This window comes from Sciurus carolinensis, chromosome 5 (genome assembly GCF_902686445.1).
Source record: "Sciurus carolinensis chromosome 5, mSciCar1.2, whole genome shotgun sequence".
In the NCBI taxonomy this organism is placed as follows: domain Eukaryota; kingdom Metazoa; phylum Chordata; class Mammalia; order Rodentia; family Sciuridae; genus Sciurus; species Sciurus carolinensis.
In genome coordinates this window covers 116,296,694-116,318,953 of record NC_062217.1, presented here as the reverse complement: position 1 = coordinate 116,318,953, position 22,260 = coordinate 116,296,694, and the positions used below count along the sequence as shown (strand labels likewise).

The 22,260-nt window shown below is 35.6% G+C and overlaps 1 long non-coding RNA gene across 1 annotated transcript in view; it reads left to right on the top strand.

Moving 5' to 3' along the window:
• The window catches only part of LOC124985835 (uncharacterized), a 97,019-nt gene that overhangs the window by 59,576 nt on the left and 15,183 nt on the right, over positions 1–22,260 (top strand). The window contains exon 2 of the long non-coding RNA XR_007108877.1: positions 17,399–17,461. This is a non-coding gene — a long non-coding RNA (uncharacterized LOC124985835). The remainder of the gene's footprint in view (positions 1–17,398; positions 17,462–22,260) is intronic.

Genomic DNA, 22,260 nt, shown 5'->3' with positions numbered 1-22,260 from the left:
AAGCTCAAAGTTTGTGTTCTTGGAGAAATATAAAACAGGAGTGGAAATAACCCGAAGAGAGACACACTGAATGCGAACTATACCTCAGCTGCAGTCCTTATCAAGGTCTTCTCAGGCTATGCTTTGAGTTAGCTCTGGAATGGCCCCTAAAAGGTTCATGTGTTAAAAGCATGGTCCCCAGTGTGACAAGGTTCTAAATATTGACTTGGAGCTGTAAGGGCTCTGATCTCATCACTGGATTAATTCATTGATTCCTATGTGGATTACTGGGAGGTAGGCCTGGTTGGAGGAAGAGGTCACTGGGGTCATGCCCTGGAAGCAGTTATTTTCTCCCAGTCTCTTCCCTTCTCTCTCTCTGTGTCCTGGCTGCCATGAGATGACAGTTTTCCTCTGCCATACACTTCCACCATGATGTCTCTGCCTTGGAGCCAGCCAACCGTGAACTGAACCTCTGAAACCATGACCCAAAATAAAGATTTCCTCCTTTAAGGTTTTCTTCTCAGTGTTTTGGTCATGGCAATGCAAAGTTAATACAGGCTGTTAATCGACTTTAACACGATGAGGTGATCTGCTCTGTACTTCATGTTGTCAAGAAATAGTGTGACTCCTTTACTGAGATACATGGCACTAACCAGAGACTTTTTATTTGATCATACATAGAATGAAGGATTCAACTAAAAATCAACTGTTATATCAACAAATAGGATGTAGAGAAAAAATTGACCCCTGGATCCATAAAGACAGATCCACAGGTAAACCAAACATTGAAGTTGTTAGACAAAGACATTAAAGTTGCTGTGATTAATAATCAAGAAAATATATAATAAAGTGGCCAATTAGAGCTTAAAATGAGATACAAATTTTATAAATGAAAAGATAACTAACTGAAATTAAGAACCCAAGAATAGCATGAGTGGATCATGCACACAATAATGGATTACTGAACATGAAGATCAGTGAAAATTATACACTGAAGAACAGGGGAAAAAAGGATGAAAATACACAAAAGTGCAGAGGATATGTGAAATCCAGCTGAACCATCTAAAAGTTATGCATTCCTGGTCCTAGAAGAAGAAGAAAGAGAAAGAAATAGACAGAAGAAATGTTTAAAGAGACAACAGCTAAGAATGCTTCAGAAATGATAAAGCATATCAAGTCACCTACTCAGGAAGTGTTTCAAATCCTAAGCAGAAAAATCCAAACAATATATTGTAGTAAATGTTTATTTTAGTAAAGTGGCTATAAACCAAAAACAAAGAGAAAAATCTTAAAAGCAAACAGAGAGAAAAAGATTAATTGCGAAGTAGCAACACTTAGAGACTGATGGCTAAAAGAACAAAGATGAGAAAACTAAGGAATGCCATTTTAAGATGGTAAAAGAAAACATCAGCCAGTTGGGGTGCAATGGTACACACCTGTAATCCCAGCAACTCAAGAGGTTACAACAGGAGAATTGCAAGTTCAAAGTTAACCTCATCAATTTGGTGAGACCCTGCCTCAAAATAAAAATTAAAAAGGGCTGGAAATGGCCGGGTGCAGTGGCACGCACCTATAATCCCAGCTGCTCTGGAGGCTGAGGCAGGAGAATCATGAGTTCAAAGCCAGCCTCAGCAAAAGCGAGGCCCTGAGCAACTCAGTGAGACCCTGACTCTAAATACAAAACAAGGCTGGGGATGTGGCTCAATGGCTGAGTGCCCCTGAATTCAATCCCCAGTACCCACTCCCAGACAAAAAGGTCTGGGAATGTAGATCAGTTGTAGAGTGCCCCTGAGTAGTGGAGAGAGAGGGAGAGGGGTGGGACAGGGGGAAGAAGGCAGGAAGGAAGGAAGAAAGAAAAGAAAGCAAATATATCAGTAAAAGAATTCTAGACCCGGGAAGTATATTATCCAAAATGAAGGTTCATAAAAATAACTGAATCTATCACCAGTAAACCTACATTAAAGAAATATCAAATGAAGTTCTTCAGTCCAAAGAAAAAGAATAATAAAAAGATATACAGAAATCCAGTGAGAATCAAAACACAAATAATGTCCTGTAGGGTTAAAATATGTGTAGAAATAAAATTCATTGTAGTGTTAACACAAAAGGAAAGGGAAGGTAAGTTATGTGACAATATTCTAAGAAATATACATTAGGTAGGGAGTAATAAAGGTTAAAAACTAATATTTAATTAGTCTCTGATAAATCAAGAATCAATGTTGCAATCTCCAAAGTAATGACTGAAATAACCAAACATAGATAACTTGCCAGCTAATGCAAGTAAACACTGAAAATTGAAATATATTTGAAACATGAACTCTATCCAAAAGCAGGCAAGAAACTCAAGAAAAGGGTATATGTAAATATCTCATTGAAATAAAAGATAAAACTAAGAAAACAAAATATATAAATAATTTTATTAAAATTAAATGGAATAAACCTTCCAATTACAAAGGAAAGACTATCAAATGAGATAAATGTGCATCAACAGTATTTTACCTTGCAAGACAATCTTAAATACAAGGAGAAAGTTAAAAAATAAAAATAAAAAAACGTAAATGGATATAACGTGTAAATAATAACTGAAAGAAAGCTGGTATATCTACATTAAGTAGAATATACCTTAGGATAAAAATATCACTCTAAAAATACAAAGAAACATTTTTATAATGATAAAAGAACTAATTCATTTGCAAAATATAATTATAATGAATTTGTATACCCCAAATAACATAACTGCAAAACATACAAAGCAAAATGAGAGGTAAACGAATGCACAATTATAAAAGACCTTAGTACTCCTTCCACAGTAATTGGTAAAAAGAAGTAAACAAAGTAAGAACATAGAATTTCTGAGCAAAAAGATTAACAAATTTGACATAATTAACATCTATAACATCTATAGAGTGCCATGCCTATAACAACAGGATAAACACCCTCTTGTGGCAATTTTCTGTTAAATTAACCATGTGATAGGCAATAATGAAATTCCAAAAACAAAATACAAAAAAAAAGTCAAAGAATGAATTATGTAGAGAATATACCCAAACCCAAAGGAATTTGTTTCAAATAATATTTTTAAAAATAAGGACACTATGCCATGTTTGTCTTTTGGGCCTGTCTTATTTCATTTAGCCTAATGTTCTTCATGTTCATCTATGTTGTTGTAAATAACAGGATTTCCTTCATTTTTATGCCTAGATAGTATTCCATTGTGTACACATAACACATTTTCTTTATCCATTGATCTGCTAATGGACACAGGTTGATTCCATATGTTGGCCATTGTAAATAATATGGAAGTACAGCTAGCTCTTCAAACCTTCTGATTTAGTATTCTTTTGATATACAACCAGCAGTGGAAGTTGTGGATCAAATGGCAGTTCTATTTTTAATTTTTTAAGGTACCTCCCCACTGTTTTCCATGCTAGCTCTTTTAATAAAGTTTTAGTTCTTAATACAGATATGTTCACTTGAGAAAATTCAATGAACTATACATCTGTGATGTATGCACTTTCTTTTTATTAGCATTTTAATGAAATAAAATATTCTTGCACATGAGAATATTTTATATCCTACACTTTGCCTGTAAACAGGGGCCACAAAATACAGTACTGATGAGCATGCTGGAAGTTATTTAAGAAAAAAAAAATTGTATAGTACACTTTAGAAATCACCATGGAATTAAAATATTCCTCTATCTGAAATCTGTACAATTTTCAATGTGCTTTCAGTTTTAGAGGTTATTTAAAGATATTTCGTTGCATCTTTTATTAAGAGAGTCATTTAAAAGTTATCTCATTAATAGTTTCATGAAGACAGCCAGCAAAACTCTTTTTCTTCATGTGACAAATGAAAGCAGAATTAGCCTCTAAGGAATTCATTTGTTCATGTTTACATAGCTAACAAGTGGCTGAAATTAACATCTATTATTTCAGCTTGCTCAAGGTCTCTTCCCCTGTATTTTAATACCAGCGTCCCTTTCCCCTAGTGTAATGGCCTGGTCATCGTGGTTCTTTAAATCAAGGTCTCTCACCACCAGCACTTGCTATGTTTGGTCATTAGTTAATTAGATTCTATCAAGTCAATTAGATTCTATCTCTCAGGAATCTGGGATGAGTAATGCATAAATTGAAAGTAATGGTGTCTGAGTCAGTCTACTGGTCATGACCTAAAAACACTGGCTATTCATTTCTGCTATCCAGATCCTCAAAGCTTCCTAACACCTAAACAGGTTTCCCACAACATAACTGTTTGACTCTAATTTTGACTCTCTAGATTACTTAGTATCATTTTAGATTAGTTATTGTTAATTCCTGTTGTTTACTACCAAGAATGCTAATGGCATCTGTGATTTACTGATAAGTGATAAGTCACCTCATTCCAAAGTTAGGAGTCTTCTCCAGCTCACCACACTACATTTTATGTGTGCTCCAAAGAAAAACTAGTGCCATCCAATACATATGTCAAGGTAAAGTACACAAAGTTAAGTGTAACTACAACTGAAGTTGGAAGTCAATAAAATTGAATAGAGAAATGATGACCTCGAAGAAAGTCCAAAAAAAAATTAATTTACATTTTCATTCGATAACATCAGAGTTCTGTGATGATGCTAAACTAGAAATCTTGGATTTCCACAGATGCCAATTTCATTATTAAATCTCTGATCAGTCCAAAGTTGAACAATGAAAACAAACAAAACAACAACAAAAAAAAAAACCTTCACCTTTAAGACCAGAAATTCTAACTTAAAAATATTAAGGTTGGTTTTTCAAATTACCTGATTTTGTCTTTCAAAAATACTGATTGTTTTGTATTTGATCCAACATGGTGGCCTTACCTTACCTAAATCATCATTTCTATCAAAAAAACAAGGAAAATGCAAATCCTAGAGGTAACAGGATTCAATCATCAAGGTTGAAGAAAGTAACTACAGAAACAAAATGCTGAATGCAGGAGGTTACAAGGAGTAAGGGAGAAAGGGAAGGATGATTTTTAAAATACGATAAAATTTGCTAATAAAACTAGCATATGTCAAAAAAGTCAAATCTTTTTCAAAGGTGGCAAGGTCTAAAAAAATAAAATCCACAGTGGGAAGTAAGAAAACTGTCAGTACTGTCAGTGGTTATTCACTTGAGAAGAAGCTGAAATAGGAAAAGTTGAATTTATTTTTTTGGCTTAGAAAAATATAATCAATTATACAAAATACTTCAAGACACCATCCTAAGAGGTCAAGAAATATTGGAGAAATCTCTCACAGAAAGAACTTAAAATTTCAAAACACTAAGAGAAGGATATTGTCAGCCCGAAACTAGGCTTTTTCTTAGCAATGATTCAACAATGATTCATCTTTTCTGAAGCTAATTATCAAGCTACAGATCAAATCATGAGCCAGTAGACCAAGCTAAAGATGACTGAAATAATGCACCAAGTAGCAGATTCCATCTCTTCAACATAACTGACAAGATACTTACAAATGATAACCCGACTAATACCCTGGCCAGATCACATGCAGGTTGATTGAGTTTGACTTGCAAAGGAGAATTGCTCACAGAAGAGGCAGAGGGAGTTCTGAAGCATTCTTGTATATTCTCTCACTTATACATACCTATCTCTTAAAATTCTTTTGATTTCCTCCACCCTGTTCATCGATACAGACAGTTCAGCCTTTCAAATCAAAAGCATGGTATAAAAACCCACAAACTCTCATCTTTCCAAGTATACGCCCAGTGATGGGAGGCTGAGGCAGGAGGATTACCAGTTCAAAGCCAGCCTCAGCAACTTAACAAGATCCTGTCCTAAAAAAAAAAAAAAAAAAAAAAAAAAAAAAAAAAGAAAAAAGGACTGGGATGTGACTCAGTGCTTAAGTGCCCCCGCGGGTTTAAATCCCCAGTACCAAAACCAAAACAACATAAATGTGTTTTTCCTGTTCTTTGCCAGCACAGGAAAATTATCGTCCCTCTTCTTCCATCCCTTGTTGACTTATAGTGTTGGGTATTTAAAGGTATCTATGCCAAACAGAACCATTACTATGGAAAGGAGATAGTCTGATACTTTCTTTAAAAGATCATAAAATATATATGTCATATATCTAGGTCAGTGAACCCTTTGCCCAACAAATTTTTCTGATCAAAGCTCCTTCTCCCAATTCAATGGTGGTTTCATAGATGCAAATGGAAGAAACCCAGTAGGAGGACTGAAAACTTGGAGGAACTTGCAAGACCAGATTTCACCACACCAAAGCCAAAGCAGAAGTAGAAATCTAAAACAAAAGAAAATGGAGAGAATATTTCATTTTTGAGAGAGGAACCTCTGGGTTTCCTGGAAAGGGAAGTTCTCACTGCTCAGTCTCTGAATAAAATCTTATTATCCAAGATCCTGTGGGAATAATAATTCTGAGATACCAGAACAAGATGAGAATTATTTCTAATACCAAGATCCAAACAGCAAAATAGAAATCATGTCAGGAGAAAGTTTATTTGATCTAGAAGGTAGATCCTCTCTTTCCAAGCTTGAAAACTTATAAGAAATTGTTGTAGGACAGATGAGGCTGGACGCCAAAGGAATTTTCAGGTTTATTTAAGCTGTAGCAGGCCAGAGGGTTTAATGCCTAAAAATCTCTGGACCCTGAGTCTGTAAATTCATTTAGGTTTGTATTCAGTGGATAGTTACATGACAGTGGAAGTAAGTGGGAACATAACAGTTACTCTTTGTCCCATATTCTTAGACTAGGCAGAGGTTTCACACGTTACGTCTGCAAACCTGGCATTTACAAGAAAGAGGAAGCTTCGAACCACACTGAGCTTTCTACAGAACTCCTGTGAAATCCGTTGACACTCTTTGTAAAAATCTTTCTGACAAGAGGAGAAGCTTTAATTATGGTGGGGCGCTTCTCGAGTGGGAGTACCTTGTCTACTTCAAAACTGGAGCTTCCAATATGGCTTGTCCTTGAAACAACTTTCCAGTCCTGACCTTGAATTTCCTCATTTCCTTACTGAACATTTATTTTCCTATCAATGTGCAAAATTATCAGTCTATAGACCATTTCCTTGTCACTGTTGTATGATGATACTAATTGTCATCCAGATCCTGAGGTTATTGACTTCCAAAAACAGAATTATTATGAGTGAATTTTGGATGGAAGCAGCTCAATGGAAATTCAGTTTAACATGAATCCCTCATTAGCAGGTCAGGATGGGATTAATAGGATAAAGGCCCAGGAGTATTTGAGGAAATATATCTTTATATCAAGATAGACAGATAGATAGATAGATAGATAGATAGATAGATAGATAGATAGATAGTCAATTCAGGTAATGCAAGGAAGTTTGTAAATTTAAAAGGACAGTGAGTCTGTGGGTAGGCAGTACCTCAGAATTTAGGGACTTTCCTCAAGAAAGACTTCTTTTATTGTACTCCCTCTTCCCAGTGGAACATAAAAAGATACCTAGTAATCCCCCAAAATATTTTCTCTGCTCTCTCCACCTCATTGACAATCAATTTGGTAATTAAAAAAAAAAGCCCTCACCAGTGACCCTAACCCTATATAAAACTCATTCCAGCCAAGCAAGAGCCTGAAGCTATCCATCCTTATCCATTTTCTCCCACTTCTTCTCATCCCAATCTTCTGTGATGCTTCCTGATTTTCATATTTAGGAAAGACCCTGCCGAAGTCACTAATACATCAGAATAAATAGAGGATGCTTTTTTACATGCCCAATGCTGTTCTCTCTGTGATTAACTCAATCTTTATGTGTTTTCTGAGAACCTAGAGTGTGTTTATTCAACTTCTAGGAAGTTTGGAATTATTGTTATGCATCTATCTTGAGTTAGACTGTAAGCAACTTGAAGAGAAAAATCAAGACCTATAGACAAAAATCAATAGAAGATTTTATACAAACTTTTTATGTTTGTACCATAAGTTAAATAAAAGGTTTGGAGAAGCATATCAGTAAGGATCACAGTTCTCAAGAACGGATTTGTGGAGGAAGTATGATTTTTTTATTCTTTTTTACATAAGATTTTATTCTAATCGCAAAAATAATATATAAAATTTAAAGAATTCAAACAAGGTGTAAGTACAAGAAAAGACAAACTCCTTCCCAATAACATGCTTCTCAGGAATAACTACTATTAACAATATAGTTTAGGCTGTCTGTTTATCTTTCCTCACTCTATATACACATCAGATTTCACTTATACGTCAATTCTATTTTAATCCATGGTGTGCCTTGATCATGTTTTCTCACCAGGACACAGAGCTGCATCTCATTTCTTAAGCTTTCTACACAATATGCCACAGTACAGACACAGGAAGAAAATGTCGGGTTGAAATTGATGGGTAGAAAAGTGACAGAATTTCATTTTAGAAGATAAAGAACAAGAACAATTGTAGCATATTTCTTGGACAACCAGAAAATGTTGATCTAACTAAAGAAATAGTTAATGTGAAGATGGAGAAGGAGTCAAATTACAGAGGGTCTTGAAATCAAGCAGGGAATTTTAGACATGGCTGGAGATTCAATGAGTCCTTTTAATTCTGAGAAATTATCCTACTCTAATGCAATGATTGTGTTGTAGTCAGAGGCTGAGCAGGAACCAGAGCAGGGCAATTTGATTTTGTTACACAAATATTAAAAAAACATAGAATATGAATTTAAAAAGTAAATGACTTTAAAACCTGCTGAATTTGCATCATGTTAGTGCAGAAGTAACTGAACCTAGCAATTTCAATTGTTTCTGTTGCTGTTTTGTTGTTGTTGTTTTGTTTGTTTGTTTGTTTAGACCAGACAGCTCTGGCTGGCCTGCTATGTGAGGATACAGTGAGAAGACAGCAGTTACAACCTGAAAGAGGGTTTGAGCCCTACTACACTGGCTGACACCCTAATCACAGACTTTATTCCTCCAGAAATGTGAGAAATAATTTCCTATTATATAAAGCCACTGTTATGGTTTGGATGTGTGGTTCCCCCCAAAACCTCACATGTGAGACAATGCAGGAAGTTTCAGAGGAGAAATGATTGGGTTGTAAGAGTACTAACCCAATCAGCAAATTAATCCCTGATAGGATTAATTGAGGTGGTATGGTGTGGCCAAAGGTGATTGGAATTGGGTTGTGGCTTTGGGATATATATTTTGTATCTGGAGAGTGAAGTCTCTCTCTCTGTCTCTGCTTCCTGATGTTGTGAGCTGCTTCCCTCTGCCACACTCTTCCACCATGATGTTCAACCTCACCTCAAGTCCTGAGGAATGGAGCCGGCCTTTTACTGACTAAGACCTCAGAAACTGTGAGCCCTCAAATAAACTTTTCCTCCTCTATAATTGTACTGGTCATCATTTAGTCAAGCAGTAAAAAAAACTAACTAAAACAGCTACTCGGCCTATGGTACTTTGCTATAGCACCTCAAACCAACCTTCTGTCTGTGTATCTATTATCTATCATCCATCTACCCAGATCTATAAGTCTTAACAATATATGGTCTACTTGTGACTGCTCTTTTTTTTTCACCATCTCTCTTCTAAGGCCTTTTGTTTTTCCACATAAACTTTATAATCAGTTTATCAGTGTCTACAAAATAACTTGCTGAGATTTTGATTGGAATTAGGTTGACTCTATAAAACAAATTGAGAAGAATTAACATCTTAACAATATTGAATCTTTCAATCCATGTACCCTAAATATCTCCATTTATTTAGATCTTTGATTTCTTTCATTAGAGTTTAAAGTTCTCTGCATATGGATTTTATGCATTTTGCTAGATTTACATACATGTACTTCATTTTTTGTGTATAACTTTAAGTCATGTTTTGATTTCAAATTCCAATTTTGTCTTATTATTATATGAGAAAGCAATTGATCTCTGAATATTAACTTTTTATGCTATGACCTTGCTTTGTGTATTGATTTTAGTAGATCTTTAGTGATTCTTAGGATTCTCTACATAGAAAATCATTTCGCACATAAAGAAAGACAGTTTTATTTCCTCTTTCCCAAATGGTGCACTTTAATTTTTTTACTCATCTTAAGGTACTAGCCAGGACTTATAGTACAATGTTGAATAGGAGTGGGAAGAAAGTATACCTTTCCATAATTCATTATTTTAGTAGGAATGTATCCTACTGCTTATCATTGTATTTGATGTTTTGCTTTAGGTTTTTCTTTGGGGATTTTATAAATGCTCTTTATCAAGTTTAGCTACTTCTCCCTCCTCCAGTGTGCTGTCAATGTGGTGGATTACATGACTAATTTTTGAAAGTGCATCTAAACCTGCCAGACTTCAGTAAGTTCCACTAGTTCATTTCATATAATTTATTGTTGGATTCAAAGTGCTTGTATATTATTGTTGATTTTTGCAATTGTGTTCATGAGAAATACTTCTCTGTAGTTTTTCTTTTTTGCAATATTTTATCTGGTTTTAGCATTAGGTTAATTTTGGTCTCACAGAATTAATTGGGAAGTCTTCTGTTTATTTCAAATTTTTAAATGAATTTGTGGAGAATTAGTATTTCTTGCTTAAATATTTAGTAGAATTCACTAGTAGAAACACCATCTGGATCTGGAGTTTTTTATTTTGGAGGGGGGTTATGAATTATTGATTAAATTTCTTTAATAAATATAAGAATATTCAGGTTACCTTTTTCTAGTTTGTGATTTGGGTTGTTCACATGTTTTGAGGAATTGATCCATAACTCTACCTATGCTATAATGAGTGACATTTGTGAAAACTCATAGCTAGGCATCAGAGGGTACATACTTCTGTGAACCCCTTTTAACTTCTGTTAACCCCTTGCATTGATTCTGAAACATCTGGTCATAGCCCTTATCTTGAGTTCCCTGATCACATCTTCTATTTCTGGCACAGTTCAAGTTTTATACCTTTTTTCTTCAATGAATGACTGAGGTGGTTCCCTGGTATGTTCCATTTAAAGTCAACTGACTTTGCTGCCATGTTGGAGAGACCACATGAAGGTAGCGAGAAATGCCTGAAGAGCCTCAAGTGTGTTGAAATTGAAGCACCAGACATGTGAGTGTGTGAGTGTGAAGAAGGTTTTAATATGACCACAACCTCAGCTGCAGACTGGTGACAGCTTCCTGTGAAAGCCTGAACCAGAATTGCCCAGTCGAGACACTTCTGAATAATTGAACCATCAAAACCTGAGACAGAATAAATGATCTTTAATGTTTCAAGGAATTGTTTTTTGGGGGGGGTTTCATGCAGAATAGATAATAAGTAATTAATTCAAATATCTACTTCACTAGGTTGATGTGATGATTAAATTAGATTATGCAAGCAAAGGTTTTAACACAGTGCCTGAAACATAGTTAGCCCTAAATAAATGTTAGCTGCTAATATTAGATGAGGTTCTGAAGTAAACTGAGAAGGAAAGAGAGCTGAGGGCCCAGGAATTCTGAAAGCAATGTGTTTACACGTTGGCAGTGATCTGGTTGAATTTCAATAGTGGCCAATGAAGGTAGAGCAGGTGAGTGAGTGGAGAGTTAGGTCTACTTAAAGGAGCCTGGAGAGATATTTTAGGATTCCAATAGGTCAGTTATTATGAAGGGTCCATCCCTGTAAATAGCTCTAAAACTGATTTTAAAGGGAAGGAATTTTTTGCCATTTTCACTTTTTTGTTTCTGCACTTCCTTTATTTGGCAGACATGATTGCCGCTGGCTTAAGGGATGTCCACATGTGTGGAGCAGCAGGATAGATTGTGGCTAAGCTATGTGTTACAAGAACTGTCACTCTTCTTCTGGCTTTGAAATTGTTCATTTGATATGCTTTTATATAGTGCTTAGGAGTTGGTGGCCTCATGTGAAAATTGATGGAGCCAGAAGATAAACACTATATTGATTTGTAAAAGGTAGTAAAATACAAGACTAAAATCTTAATAAGGTCAAATAGATGAATACTAGTTTCATTTCAGATTCTGCTAGTAAGAAAGGAAGTGAACAAGAAAAAAAAAACTATCAATTATGAGAAGTCAAAAAGGAGCAAAATTGCAAAGACCTCAAAGAAGACAACTGATCTTTGTTCTAAATAAAACCTGGGATCCTTACAGGCAAGCACATTAGAAAAGACCACTGATCAATTATCTTGGACCAAACACCAGAGCAAGTATATAAGTTCCCTGGGTATATCTGAATTTTAAAAAAAATAAAGATGTTCTCAAGTTGAACTATAATTCAAAGTTATTTTTGAAGTTTTCGTACTTGAAGATAATAGCCCACTGTGATTGATGAGATGAAACAATGCTTTGAAACACACTCTTCTTTTCTTTCAAACATACTTTGATAGTGTATTGCTGGGAAAGATGCAACTAAAAATCAAAAATCATGGAATTGGTTTAGAGATAAGTCACCATTTGATGTCATTCTGTAGCCTGTAAGGCAGGTCACATTAAGCTCCATAAGGATCAACTTTTTTCCTCCCATCTCTGCCTTGCCGTTGAGCTTCTTTCTTCAACGTGCATTAGACAGTGGCTTCCAAACTTTTTTTTACATCATCCCCAGTAAGAAGTAGATTTTAACTTGTGACCTAGAATGTACACACCTTCATGTTCACATACTTATAACTGAAGCTCAAGATTTCTGAAATAATACAGACCCTGTGTACAATGTCCTATGAATGTTTTCCTTTTCTGTCCTCTTCTAGTCTATTCTTTTTTTTTTTTTTTTTTCTGTTTTTTATTTTAAAGGTTGATTAGGGGAGCTGAAGGAATAGCTCCTATTGGAGAGCGCTCGCCTAGCAAGCGCAGGGTCAGCGGTTCAAGTCCCAGGCTCCCCAGAGGAAGGGAAGAATAACTCTTTTCCTTTACTCCATGTACAAACAGAGAAACAACATGTATCCCATTTGTTTACAATAAAAATGAATTTTAAAAAAATGTTGGTTAGGACTCAGTAAATGGGTTTTGTAACCCATCAGTGGGCCTATGACCAACCTTTAGAAAACACTGCACTGAGGGGTTGCCTGTCCTGTGAACTGCTCCTATTTAGAGCCAACAGATCAACTTGACTTGAGGTGTTAGCTGTCTGGACATCTGCTTGGATTTTCATTCACTCATTCACCAACTTTATTGTCAAATATGATTTTCATATGTCAAATAATGTCAGGCACATAGACGTGAAGGATATAATAGAAACAAAACAGTGAAACTTTCGAAAATAATTTAGGTAAAAGGTAGTAATCAAGGAAACTTATGAATTTTTAAATCCAAAAAATATAAATTGAAAAAATGACAATTGCTATAAATGAAACCAACATGATTCAGTGTAAAAGAAAAATATATAAACATTCTGAAAGACTTATTTAGGATGAAATTGGAGAATATCATGCTAAGTGAGATAAGCCAATCTCAAAAACCCAAAGGACAAATGATATCACTGATAAGTGGATGATGACACATAATGGGGGGTGGGAGGGGTTAGTGTTAGGGTTAGAGTTAGGGTTAGGGAGGGGGGCAAGAATGGAGGAAGGAAGGACTGTATAGAGGGAAAAGAGGGGTGGGGGGGGGAAGGGAAAAAATAACAGAATGAATCAAACAACATTACCCTATGTAAATTTATGATTACACACATGGTATGCCTTTACACCATGTACAAACAGAGAAACAACATGTATCCCATTTGTTTACAATAAAAAAAAAATACTAAAAAAAAAAAAAAAAGACTTATTTAGACGGAGTGGTCAAAGAAAGCGTTTCATGCCAAGATGACACTTAAGTCCACATTAGTTGCTCTCTAAAAACTGGTCTTTTACAGTTTTAATGTGGTCTTAAAGAAGGTCATGGTGCCCAAATTAAATATTCTTTGTTTTTTTAATTCCTAAGCCACAAGGGAGAGCCAAGTGACTAAATTCTGATGAATGGGATGTGAACGAAAGCAATGTGTGCCATTTCTGGGTACTAAGTAGTACATCCAGACAAGCACTCCCTGGTCCTTGTCCTCTGCCAGTGAGCACACACTGTGAATCAGACCCAGACACAGAGGACAGGTGTGAAGATCACTGAGCTACCTACCAAACTTGGATCACTGACCTATTTGAGTTCTTATATGAAAAAGAAAAGAACTTCCATATTGTTAAACCACAGTATTACTGACCCTCTTTGTTTCTGTTCCCAAAATAAAACAGTGAAAAAAACTTAAAGACAAAAAGAAATAGCTATTTGAGGAGTAAGGTTATCGGCAGCAGTTGAGGAGTGGAGATGTTAAAGGCAGAGAGAAATATACATACAAATCCCACCCAAAAAGAGATTTTCTGGTGTTTCAGGAATAAAAGGAAGCCTGTAGTGGGTGAAGGAAGAATGGAGCAAGAGATGGAATTAGATAGATAAAAACTAGACTTATTACAATAATGTTTTGAACAGGGATGATAATAATTTTGTCAAGGTGGATTAGGAGAACTTCGCAGATCAATATCAAATATTTTGAACTCAACCTGGTAAATATTATGTTAATTGAAATTTTAATTGATGCATTATAATTGTAAGGCACTTGACTCTTACTGGCACTTTCTCTCCCCTTTCTTTGGTTCACTCCAAATCTCCAATCTGCTCCTTCCTGCCTTTTAAAATACTTGGCAGATATTAGGAGAATGCAAATCGAAACCCCATGAGCTTCCATGGCACCCTATTCAAAATGGTCATTATCAAAAAGACAAAGGATAACAAATGCTGGCAAGGATGTGGAGAAAAAGGAACAATTTTACACTATTTGTGGGAATGTCAATAGTACACTTACTATAGAAAATATTATGTAGGTTCCTCAAAAAACTGAAAATAGAACTACCATCTGATCCAGTTATACCACTCCTCCATGTACATTCAAAGGAATACAAAAAAAAGACACCTGCATACCATGTTTATTGCAATCCTATTCACAATACCTAAGATATGGAATTAGCCTATGTACCTGTCAACAAATAATGGATAAAGAAAATATGGTATATCTATACAATGGAGTATTATTCAGACAGGAAGAAGAATGAAATTCCATCATTTGCAGGAAAATGGATAGAACTGGAGGACATCATTTTGAACAAAATAAGCCAGACATGGAAGGGCAAGTATCACATGTTTTCTTTCATATGCAAAAGATTTAAAAAGAAAAGGAAAGAAATTTATGACCTGAAAGTAGAAGAGTCACTATTAGGAAATGAGAAGGGGGTCAAGGAAGAGTGGAGAAAGAGATGGGCAAGAGAGGAGAGAAGGGAAGGTGAGCATGATCAATACACAATATACACACATATGAAAATGTCACAGTGAAACTTATTAACTTGTACAACTAATTCATGTTAAAATAGAGTTATAGATCTTTTTAAAAAGACTTGACAGAGAATTTCTACAGCAGTTCAAACTTTGCCTAAGAACCTGTTTATCTCTTGAATTGATTAAATCATTGATTTCCAAAACCACATAGGACAGACGGTTGTAAGTCTTCATCCTGTATGAAAGTTAATATCTTCCAATTTTACATGAAGGACAGACCCATAGAGATGTTGTGAATTTTATTTGCACTAATTTTTGTAAGTGGTCACATCATTACTTTACTGACTATTTAGGACAATTAATGTCAACATTTATTTTTGTTTTATTGTCATGAAATAAAAATATTTCTACCTCAGTCAGCTCAAGCCACAAACAATATAATCCAATTTATTTTCATTCTCATACCTTATTTCATCTGTCTTTTATGCTAAGCCTGTCAGTAAATCAACTTTAATATTTAATACTTTACTTTACTATCTGCAAGCAAAAGGTTCTGCTTTTATTTTAATGTCAATATGTCCAGCTTGTATAGGTCTTTAAAATGATTTGAAGCACATCCTACTGGTGTGCAGAGATGAAAAAGAAATTTAATAATAATAAAACCAAATCTGTTTTCATCGATAGAAATTTCCAGCTGTTTTCTCAAAAACCATCAAATGTAATGAAAGGGGTATGAAAGATTTAAACACCAAGGTTGCCTAATTAGCTGGATACATTTGAAATTATACCACCACGTTTGCAGATCTGAGGCAAAACAGGCTGCTGTTTTCAACCAGGATGAAATTCTAGGAACACTGTAATTTACCCTCCATTATTTTTAGCAGGGAATGAATGAGAACTAACCGCAGGACTCTATTTTATTAGCATTCTGGAAAGATGTTTTCACATTTTCTTTTAATATACTAACAGAAATCTATAGTAAACACATTTGGATGCAGTAATAACTTATTTAGGAGATTACAAAATAAAAATTATTTAGGAAATTTGGATGAAATTTGATCCTTGGCTTTAAATAATGACCATTCCTCCACTAAACTTAAAGAAAAAAACAATATAATGTCCACTTTTTTCTGACAAACCACTCAACTGAGTCATCCACTCTAAAGGTCTAACACAGCTCATAAACTTGGAATAGGTACAGGAGGGAAAAACAGGATGTAGCATTTTGGATGACTGGACCATTGATCAAGCCTCAAACTTAACCTTATAACCTGAAAATAATACTAATAATAATAAAACACAGTACAGCAGATACCCCAAAGTAACAGCAGAAGTATTTTTATGGAATAACTTCTAGGAGTAGTATTCTACCACCTGGAACCTTCCAGAAGTGAATCACTCTTTATAATTGAGATTTCCTGGTAAGCTGAATACTTAAAACACTTGAGATTGAACTTTATGATCTTTTTAAAATAGAATGCGTAGAACAGAATTTATTCTTCCTGATGATTCAAGGCTATCATAGTGAAAAACAATCATCTCGCCCTGCTATGAAATGGAGATATTATCAAAGGCTATTGAGCTCAACCCCCACTAAATAACACTGAATGACTGAGTTCTGTGTCTTTGCGTCAGACTGTGCTGTGGTGATTTCTCTGTGTACAACTGGTTCTGCTTTGTTGCTCATCAAAAAAATAAAACAAAATAAAGCAAAACAAACAAAACAACAGAATATGGCTCTAAAATCCTGCAAAACACAATTTGAATTCTTGCTCTGCTTGTTAGTAGCAATATGACTTAGACCAACTTTCTTTCCTTTCTGTGCTTCAGTTATAGTATAATAGCAATATGAAAATAAACATGAACACTTAAAATAGTTCTTGCTCTGTAATTTATATTCATACATACATAACTATAATTTGATGGGTTTTGTATATATTGGGGACATGATCAAAAAAAATGTTTTATATATGTTCTCTTCAGAAGCAATGAAAATCACCAAATAAACAAACTCTAACATATTTGACTCTTAGCTCTGGCCAATTGTGGATGGAACAAACACTATATAGAAACAATCAAGATGTTAAAAAAATATTTAAGCTATTCCTTAAAGATGAGATTATAAGCTTATCTGCACTGCTGCCAGTCTAAACACAAGCCTACAAGTTTTAGAATATCAGCCACTATGTATTACATTTCTTCCTTCTTTTTGAGGTTTTGGGGTTCCTTGAAGAAGGGAGAGAATAGGAAGATAGCTACCCCATTGACTTCCCTTGGGTAAGTAATTTTATTCTATTTGGTTAATTTTTGTACTTAGACATTTTGATAAGAGGATTCTTAATTCTGAATTCCAAATTCCTAGAAAAAAGATTTTGGGGATTGTTTTGGATTAGACATGACCAATATAAGAAAATGTATTTTTCATTGAATTTCAGAATCTAATAGTTGATAATCTATTTTTCAAAATACTGCATCAACATTGATGTGGCTGCATTACTAGAGTGTGCTAATTTTAAGTCCTTTGGGTATAAACTGAAAGTGGGATAACTGGGTCAAAAGGTGAGTCCATTCCAAGTATTCTAAGGATTCTCCACACTGCTTTCCAGAGTGGCTGCACCAATTTGCAACTCCACCAGCAATGTATGAGTGTACCTTTTTTCCCACATCCACGCCAATATCTATTATTGTTTGTGTTCTTGATAATAGCCATTCTAATTGGAGTAAGATGAAATCTGAGTTGTTTTAATCTGCATTTCTCTATTTACTAGAGATGTTGAACACTTTTTCTTGTATTTATTAATTGCCTGTATATCTTCTTCGGTAAAGTGTCTGTCCAGGTCCTTGGTCCATTTATTGATTGGATTCTAAAATTTCTTAGAAAATGGTTGGGCCTAAGATGTGTCTTATACCTAAAAACAATATTGTGTGTGTGTGTGTGTGTGTGTGTGTGTGTGTGTGTATACTTTTGACCTAACTCGTAGTTGTGGAATGGATAGTAACTATTGAAGACATTTTACCTTTCTCTTGGCCATATAGAGCTCTCAGTCTATTCTGCTGGTCCACATTCTAAAGTTTCCTGACCTGTCCCTTTTCTAAAACTAGCACCTAGCAGCAGTTTTCCTACACACTCATCCCAGGATCTCTAAGCAAAGTTAGTGGGCCTGACTTCATTTAGTATATGTGCACCCTCTGTGCTTATCTGTTGGATTTTTCTGAGCATGCAATTAAAATGTTGAGTCTTAAAACAGGATTAAAATGTCAAATTCATTCTAACATTTATTAAGTTCCCTCTGTGGGCAAAGCATAATATTTCCCATAGAGTCAATCACAAAAAAACTTATATGGCAAAGTTACAATCATTTGTAGCTATCACATAGGTTAATAAGAAACGGGTTGCCTAGTTGGGCCTGGTGGTGCACACCTATAATCCCAGCAACTCAGAAGGCTGAGGCAAGAGGATCACAAGTTCAAAGCCAGACTCAGCAACTTAATGAGGCCCTAAGCAACTCAGTGAGACCCTGTCTCAAAAAAAAATAGAAAAAAGGCTGAGGATGTGATTCAGTGGTAAAGCACCTCTGGGTTCAATCCCCTAAGAACCAGAGAGGTTCAGAGAACTCAAGCAAGCTGTTCAGCTTCAAATCTTGATTCTGCCATTTAGTTATGTGACTGGAGTTCTGTGAGGAATGATTCCATCCATTCATGTAAAGCACTTAGCATAATTATCAGTGTTTGGTTTTGGTTTTGGTTTTTGGATTTTGGGGTTTTCCTGGGTAGTTTGTTTGTTTGTTTGTTTCATAGTTCTGTCGTGATGTTGGCTAAAAGCAAGGCAGATACTTCCCAACCCAACAATACGCATGGATCAGTCACAGCCTCACTGTCTTTTAGTATTCTCATCCGTCTGACATCCTAAGGCTATTCACCAACTCTTTATCTCTCGATTTGTGTTTCTCGCCCTTGTAATAACATTGGGATTTTGAAAAACCTGACCCATATTTGAAATGAACAGCATTGTTTGCATAGTTTCCCCAGGAAGGAAATTCAGCAAGTTAACTAAATTCGTATTGCTGAATACCCTAAGCCACGTGTTTTTGTCAAACCATCCCTGGTGACTTGAGAGACAGAGCAAGATCATTACTTAGGTGAACTTGGAATGTGTTTTTCATTAACCTGCTCATTACATTTGATTAGCAAACAGGTTTTGTGTTTCCCCATTATTAATGGTCAACTAAGAAAATGTTGCACCTCTGAAAGCCCCTTTTATTTTAGGCTCTTAACATCATGGGGAGACTGATGAGAAGGAAAGCAATAACACACAGGAAGTCTACCCAGGCCAAGCCTTTGTATGTACAGAAACCACATATCCCAGATTCTCCATAACATTCTTGATTTTAAACATACTGCTCCACTGTCCCCAGTGAGGTGATTCATATTTGTCAGACAAATGGAACTAATATTCAATTGAGAAAATATGGGAACTCTATTTCTGTACACCCTAATACAAGCAGGGGAAAAGTCTGTTCTATTTCATCGGCAGACTTGAACACAAGCAATTTTCATTCACTGCTATTACATTGGATGTAAAACACACACACTCACACACACACACACACAGATCGAAGTTTTAAAGCCTGATCAAGCATGGACATAGCAATGGAGCAGAAATTTTTGCTTTGGTGACCTTTGGAATAGATTAAACACATTCTCCAAAGGCTTTCTAAAGTATCTAGTGAGAGAATATCAAAAAGATGCAAGCACTATGCAAGGGTTTCTGTGAAGTGCCCCTTTTTGCATTCTTTTCTTATGAATTGACTGGAGATGAGGAGGTGACCCTTTGATTGTCTGTCAGGGTTTCAAAGCTTCTATCTTCTCTGGTACGTAAGGTCAGCGATGACACCAAAAAACCCAATTGAATATGGCACTTATTAGAGAAGTTAACCTCCAGATGAGTCATCAGAGAGCCATTTCTTTAATCCATGCCAAGGGATAGTTGGTCATTTTCCGAGGCAGTGGGGAACCTGGCCAAAACCCTGCATTCTGTGCACAGTGACTCCAAAGGCCTTGGCTCATCAAACACAAAATCAGTAAGAGACATTCCTCCGAGTAGAGGAGATATATTTGCTCTTAGAGGACAGAGAGCTGCCTGTCATTTGAACAGACATGGTGTGCCAAGTTACACACTATTTGGATACAGAAGGGCACAGAAATGTCATTATCTTCTGAAGGAAGTGAGTTTTGCAACTTTGATCAGTCCTCTGACCCATCAGCCCTTGACTTCTGATGATCACTGATGTCTGTTCTCAACTGTACTACTCATTCATAGAAAAATGAAGCTGTTCTGTTTCATCAGCTTTTCCCTCTCATTTTTTGGGAAACAGCAGGAAAATAAAAGACCAGATTTGGAATGACAAGACATATGTTTCTGAAAGTGTTAGAGCATATTTCAATACCTTTAAAAGTGGGACATCACTTAAGACATCTTCTAAAAATGGAATAAAAAGTTCAGTGTTCAGGAAAGTTCTGTCTGCTGAGAGGAAGAATTAATGATATTTGTAGTACACATTTTTCATTCTATATTAAACAATTTGACTTTTTAATGATTTGAATGCAAAAGAAACTTCAAAGGAAATCATTGAAAATTATTGAAGTTTAATTAAACTTTTTCCAATTTGTTTTTATAATCCAGGGTGATACTAATTGAAGAGTCATATATACATTTTTCTATATTTAAAATTGGAGCAAAGGGGAAAGTTGGAATTTACTTGTGAAAAATTATTTACAGAATACACAAAGGAGGAAACTTAAAGAGCTAGTTAGAATCTCTATGTAAACTACTAAGTAAACTCTAAAGTAACTTGTCAATATCCTTAACTGGCCTGCTTTATTTTACTGAGTCTGTATCTCCCTGATTATTACACCTAAAAATTATCATCCCCGCTGTTGCAGCTGGTGAGTTTATCCCTGTCCCAGGCTCTTTAAGAATCCGTTTTTAATCTGCTAGAACATGAAAGAGCCTTCCAAGACCACCAACTGAACTCCCATTCCACTTACGACTGGTCCTACTCTGACCTTGAAGTTGAATTCCTGGAATAGATTCCTGTTTTCTTTTTGAAGGTAAAAGTTCATTCCTTATGTAAAATTCTTATTTTGATAACCTAGGACTCAGTTCTGATTTTACCAATGTAATGGGTTGAATAATATAGGCCAAATAGATATGTTCACGTGCTAACCACACCATACCTTATTTGAATGGAGTGTCTTATAGATGTAATTAAGAATACAAAAATGAGATCACCTTGGATATAGCTAATCCAATCACTAATATCCTTGTAATAAAAGGGAGAGGAAGATTTGAAAAACATAGAAATACAGAAGAAACTCAAAGAAAAAGGCCACAGGAAGATGGAAACAAATATTGGAGAAATGTATTTTATGCTGGGCATACCAAGAATTGCTGGAAGCCACCAGAAGCTAGGACAGAAGCATGGAGTGAAGTAGATCAAGTTTATAGTAATACATTCTTACACACCTAGGAAACTAAAGTTAACAAACTATCCTGTGAACTAAATTTCTTCCATGAACTCTTCACTGAAGGTGGTACCTTAAACCAGGAGTCACCTATTAACCAAAACATGTATGCATTTTTTCATATTTTCTCCTTATATATTTGTCTGGCCTGACTCTACTACACCTAGCTACTAGCCATTCTGGGCCTCACTGGCACCAACAACTTATCTTTCTAAACATATGCTGTGAGCATCATGTTCTGCCAGACAGCCCAGATTTCTATTGGGCCTGTTGCCCAATGACTGAGTCCCACTGCAAGGATAGCTTTGCCTCAGGGAAGAAAAGCCCAATCTAACTAGTATCTCTGAAATAAGAATATAATTGACTTTCCTTATGTCACTTGTCCACCCCAGGTCTAGTCAGGCATGACCAGGAGGATGGGATTAAATGAATCACAGTTCATTCAACAGAATCTATGGGAGCAGATGTTTCAGGAGGAAATGTGTGGGAGGAAAAAGAATTATTGGCAGAGGAAATAAACTGCATCTCTGATACCCTCAGCCTAGTCAGTG